Genomic DNA, 6571 nt, shown 5'->3' with positions numbered 1-6571 from the left:
TCAAGGTTGGTGGTTTTTTTTTTTATTATTTTGCTTTCCTATCTCATATTATTTGCAGAAATACTTTTCATTCATTGCCTGTTGCCAGTTGAGCTCTCACATAAAGTCTTCACAATCTTGAGTCTTGAGTCCTTCAATGTCTGAGTTGTCAATTTGTGATTCTTTTCTTTTTGAAGGGTAACTATGCAGTGTTTCATGAAATTGTCTTCATATGAAGTACACTTCATATTGTTTCAATTTCAGCAGTTGCAAGTACAGGTACTGAAAAATCACTAATTGCTTTTATAATATTGGGCTGGTGAACAACACATTTTTAAAACAATGGGAAAATAAGGGAGAAGACTTTGTGATTGTTCTTTATGCATAAGAATGAACATGTGTAAAATGTAAAAGAGTTACTAATTATAATGAAATAGGCCTCATTGTATTGTAGCAAGTTAAAAATGTGCCTCTTGCCGCAGAACTTGCATTAATGCTGTTTGAGAGAAGTAGCATCAATGCACTGTAATAGACTTTTATTAATAGGCCAGAACAGTCATCAGTCTCTGGGTTGGTGTGATAGCTGAATACAGTGAACATGAACATCTTGACAAGCAAGTAGCAAAATCTATCAATCACTTTCAGCGTGAAGATGCTGTGATAATTAGGTTTACACTGGTAATAAAATATGGATAAATAAAGTGTTCAAAGCCATGGAAAATGTAGAGTCCATTGTGAATATCCTATAAAATATAAAAGAGGGCATCACCATAAATTCATCTAGCTGTGTAGACTGAGATCATTATTCTCTTGACCCATCTTGCTATTTTTAGAATAAAATTCATGCATTTTTCAATCAGCACTGTTCAGTGGTAAAATCAGTCCAAGGCTTAAAGCCTAGGCTGGATTATTTTCTTGCCATGCACATGTGCAAGGATGTTCAGTGTCCTTCCTGTTGATGGTGCTGATGCCCTCAGCACAGAAGTGCGGTGGCATGTTTTTGTTTGTGCTAGTCACTTTTTCTTTCCAGTATTAGCCAGATAAAGATTGGGGTGTGCTCTGCTTCCTTTTATGCTGCTCTGTGTGGTTGGTTGGCTCCATTTATTTCAGTGGAATTATTTTAAGTTTATGGTTTAAGGAAAAACAAACTTCCTGGTCTAGTGGCTTCTGGAGCTACTGAGTCAAAGTCTCCTAGACTGAGAAATTGTTTCATGTGACTTCTGGGGAAAAAAAAAAGGTCCTGATTTTTTTTTTTTCCCCTTCTAGGGTATTGTCACAGTCAGGACAAGCTTTTTCTAGTGGCAATCCATTGCATTTATATCAAGTTTCAATCTCTTTGTATTTGCAGGGTAATCTATACTTTAGCATGAGGAACAATGTGGCCTAGTCCAAGTCACCAACCTGCCCCACCCTAGATGGCACCTGATTTTTTTTATATTATTATTTTAAGAAAATTAGTAAATTCAGTTCATGAAAAAGTGGTAGTTTGTCAGTGCACTAAACCGGTGTCTTTGTGCTCAACTGTGGCACAGCCCTGCTCAGGCAGCAGCCGAGAAGGCTTCTCCTCCCAATGTGCCTCCACCCTGGCCTGTAGTGGGGGAGAGGTAACTTTGCTTCCTATGCTTCATTTAATTCTTGGCGCTGCCTGCTGAGAATGGCAACGGAGTTGCCGGTTGTGGCATGCAGGATTATTGCTGGGAATTGAGCCAGAGCCACCAATCCATTTTGCACAGACAGTGAACAGCAATGGTGAATACTGCTTGTTCATTACCAACCTAAGCTGGATTTGAACTGAAGACTTGGAGGTGAAAGACTGTCTTCCATTCCTTAATCCCCTTAACATTTCAGTCTGCCTCATAAAATTTTCTAAAACCAAATGTAAACCTTGTGTATAAAATGAAATCCAGAGGAGAAAAGAGAATCCAGAGTGAAAACTGAGACGGTTTTCTTCTTCAGCAAGCCTCTTTGCTAGTAATGACCCTGGAAAATTGTTCCCTGATTATTCTCTTGAGAGATTACTCTAATTTCTTGCCGCTGTAGATGGCCATATGATCAATTGTCATCGGTTACTGCCTGATGATGGGTCATTACTTACCGGTGCATACTTGGGGGAAAAACACATGCGACTTCCATTAGGAGGCAGAGTGCACCTACATCAAATATGAAGTATACACTAAGTTCTTATTAATAACATTTCAAGACTGTCCTCCTAAAATTCCTAGCACAGAAGCTGCCTTCATAGTGGAAGAACTGAAACTATGAAAGACTTGCAGCTTACAGCCAGGCAAATGAGTATTCCCCTAAGTAAAATATCTGATTTTCAGCTGAGCATTTCAATAACAGATCAGTTTTATTGAGAAAGAAAATTAAAGCTCATATTCATGTGCTCTTTGCTTCAGGATTTCCTAGCTTAATTAATTAAGTTAATTTAATTAAGGTACAGCCAGTATAAATATTTCCTTCTTGTTCAAAGTTAAGAATGCATGTATGGCACTAAGGAAAATGCTGCATCTCCTGGGTGCTGTATTGGCCAGGAAGTTTGAATATCTGAAAGAATATGGAGACTATTTCAGTGAAATTTTAAAATGTATTACTTTCATATTTTTTAAACTTCCTAGTAGAAATCCAAATCAGACAGACCTTCAGCTGAGTGAACTACTGAGAACTGAACAATGTAAAGCAAGCACAGTCCTACTGTGCTGAGTGGCCTTTTGAATGGATTCTGCAAGGGCAACCTCTTTCCTCTAAAGGTGGAGACAGATTCTGTCTAGATCACAGGGATTTTCAGTTAGGCTTTCAAAGTGAAATCTAGTAGATCAAGAGGAAGAAAGAAAAAGGTGAAATTGGAAGAAGCAGTTGATTTTTTTTTTTGGTCCCAGTAAACAGGGAGCATTGAAATAGGGTTGGCTGAGATTTGGCCTCATCTAGTCATGTTGCTGTGTGTACCCATCTGGCACCGAATGACACTGGATGTGGTGCATGGTGTTGTAAATTAACAGATATGCAAATAAGTGTTTTCTGAATATGATTGGTTTTCATGTTTCCCTCCACTTCCCCAAAGTCCCATGTCTGTGTGGAAGACCTCTTAAAAAGAAGCCTTAGGAGAAGCGAAGAAAAAAAAGAAGGCTCATCCTCTGACTAGTGCTTATTGGTATCTTTTGTGCAAAGGCACTGGTGAGTAATCACAAGCACAGATTTTTATCCATGAAGAAACCAAGTACTATGTAAAAATGTTATTTGAAATGACTAGCAGACTACTTAGTTTTAACCACCTCCAAGTCAGTTTTGAAATTCTGTTGGCGTGAAAGGGTATGGTCAGGTCAGCCCTCACATCCTCATGGATGCAGGTGATATCGTGCTTCAGTGTGGAGAGAAGGCTGCAGTTCAGAAGGTTTAAATTGACTAGCTTCAGTTGCTGAGCTGTGACAGTCTGAGTCCTTACCCAAGACCCTGCTGAGGCCTGCACTGCTCTCAAGATTTGAGCTGGCTGGTTTAAGCTACTTGGAATATGTTCCCACCACTGGATTACAAGGGAGTTACTGGAGTGAATCAAAACAGCAAACATTTTGCTTGAAGGATTTATCAGCTCTTGCCTGCTTTCTCATCATGAATTGGCCATGGATGGCTACTTGTAATATGCCATTTAACGCTGGAATGTACATTCTGGGAAAGGATCTCTTTGGGAAATATCATGGTCTCTACACCTTCCAGCTTCCATGCCCTGTGCTCACTCATTTTTATTTATTATGTTGCTTGGGTTTAGTTGGGGAATTTTACAAAATAAGTTTGAGCCACAATCCCATTGAAATATAGGGAGGGCTCAGTACCCCCTTAACTTATGTTATAAAAATGTAGGTAAAAATTTGCAGACAGTTTTGAAGTCATTTAGGGCTATGTAGATGCCAGGTGGAATTACCAAAAGTTCCTAAGGTGGTCAAAGGCCTGGTGTCCTACTTGTCCAAGACAAGTAGGATTTAGGGTCTTCTCTATATCCTCCAGTCACTACGTTACTTCTTCAGACACTGAAGCGTGTTTTTAAATTTGTCCCCAAGCTTACCCACCCCATTGCCCAGAGGTAACTGAAGCAGGACTGCAGTTGCCATTGCACATTCCTCTCTGGCACCATCTAGTGATTCCAGAACTACTCTTCCAACCCCTGCTCTTTCCCACTGCTGAACAAGATGTGCTCTCCTTTGGCAATAGCTTAAAATTCAGATCAGTGCAGATGTCGCTCTCATGAAAGGAGCTCACCTTAGAGCAATGGCTGCAATGCCTTTTGGGAGAAAGCTTTGTAGTATGGCTCTTGTACTAACAGTTTAGATTCGTAATTCAAGGTGCAAAACTGCCAAAGCACATAAAAAATAAAGTGAAGATCTTGTTATAGATATTTTGTTACATTAAGAATCAGGAATGGGTATGCGTGTGTCTGTTTTAAGACTGTCATACTCTTTGAGCATCTTTTCTAGTCCTAATAAAATGGCTGAGAATGAAATGAGCATACTTAAATTATAGAATGATTCAGGGCATCATGTTGTTAATAATGTAGAGAAATGAGATATAAAAGCTTTTACTCAAGCATACCCTAAAGCAAATTTAAGTAGAGCACACAGCTATGATGCTGATTGTTTTCACAGGTGTTGGCACCATATGAATTAAATGAAGAAAAAAATGGTGAAACATTTATGACTCATTAGAATTATGTGGTTTTTTATCCTGTCCTAACAACTGAATAAAGGTGTAATTTACATTTGCAGCCAAATGGCGTGAAGTAACATTATACTTTACCGACATGAAAAGAGGAGACTTCCAGATGACTACTATTCTGAACTTCTCTAGTTCTCAAATCCTGGATTTTCAGTTTCTCATGTGGACTTTGGAGAGCTAACATTATTGCCCCGTTAAAACAAAAAAAATGTCAAAAAGGAATATGCTAACTTAAAATCTATAGAACATGTGATTCCAAGGAACTAAGGGCCATTTGCTGGATGGCACACCTTTACAGTCAGAATATTTTTCCTTTTCATCAACAATACACTTGATAAATCCAAAGAGACCCATATTCATGTTTGGTTTGTTTAGTTGTTTTTTGTTTGGTTTTTTTTTAAATAAACTCAATATCCTCCTTTTCTTTATTTTTTTAAAATCAGAATTGTTTTGTTGTAGATCTTTTGTCATTTGTTGTACATCTTAAATATTTACATGAAGGAGGTATCCTGACAGGCTGATCTATAGCAGGAAAGCAACAAATAAACAAATCCTTGTCTTCAGTATTTTAGATCCTGGTTTCCTGAGCTCCTAAGTGTTTATTTTTCCTATTGTAAAAAGCTGCATTGAAACACATTTAAAATGGAGTTCACATGGCAGCTTTCAGGCAACATCTAATGTTTTAACAAAGCCATAATAGTAACGTCAGCTTCCCATACACTGTGTAGTTGGCTGAAAAAGAAAGCAGCTGATTTATCAGAACCTCCATGCTGTACATGAGTCTTCAGAAAAGGAACATGTCGTACTTTGCAACTGAGACGTTTTGCAAACACCTAATAAACCAGAAAAAGAAAGTTTTATTGGGCTTTATGAGCACATTTTTCTCCTCTCACCAGAGCACCAAACCCAGTTTGTAATCCTACTTTCATTTATTTCATTCTCCCTTGAAATTTCTCGTAGCACAAACTCGCTCAGTTTTGGCTGCCTAATTTACATCTCATGGCCTACAGTATCTCTTTAGGTGGTGAACTATTAAAAATACATTAGCCTGGTGTGGATGATAATGGGCCAAATGCTGCCGGTTTTGAAGGCAATCTGGTAAGCCTCATGCTCTCTCTCATTCTCGATAGCTGTGCAAGCAAGTTGTTTGCTTTTTTTGTCCTTGGACTTTCGAAGTTCTAGAAGCAGATGTAGGTGAGATTACTGTTCTTCTGAAAGGCTGAATTGAGAAAAGCACTTTTCTTCCCTTCCAAGCCTGCTCTAATCTTTAATGTTACCCTTATTTCTGTTCTGCCAGAACTGTGTCCTATTAGCATCCAAAAATGTTACACATAACTTTGGCTTGCTTACAGAAGATGATCCAACCGCTAACATTTGCCTTCTGTAGCTGAATGCTGAAAGAAAAAATAATCCACATTTGAAATGTGAGACTTTGCTGCTGTCAGTTTCTGGAGTTGATTATTAGGACTGTGATTTTTATCTACTCACTTGTACAGTAATTAAAAGCAATTCCCTCATCAGTTATCATCCTGCAAAGCCAGCTTTTAAGCAGTGTTTGATGTACAGTTTATTAACCTAAGACCATGTTGAGGGAAAGGTGACATAGTTTAAAAAGTAAGAATGAACACATCTGTTCTGAAACAAAGAGCTGAATGTAAAATAGATGCTTACTGTTAAACCAGCAAAAATGGCAATGTGATTTTAATTGGCAAAGTAGGAGTAATTACCTGGCTTGGGCTAGGTGTATGCCTCCATTCTGTCCACTCCCATCTGTGTCCTTTTTATGTGGATTATTTTCTGTGGGGATATATCCTGTCATGATGGGGTAGGTGATTAAAGCATTATGAAAGAAATCGGGGAGTCAATAACTTGCATGCTGAAGAGGAAG

Source organism: Motacilla alba, chromosome 6, assembly GCF_015832195.1.
Source record: "Motacilla alba alba isolate MOTALB_02 chromosome 6, Motacilla_alba_V1.0_pri, whole genome shotgun sequence".
NCBI lineage: Eukaryota > Metazoa > Chordata > Aves > Passeriformes > Motacillidae > Motacilla > Motacilla alba.
This window is presented reverse-complemented; position numbering follows the sequence as displayed.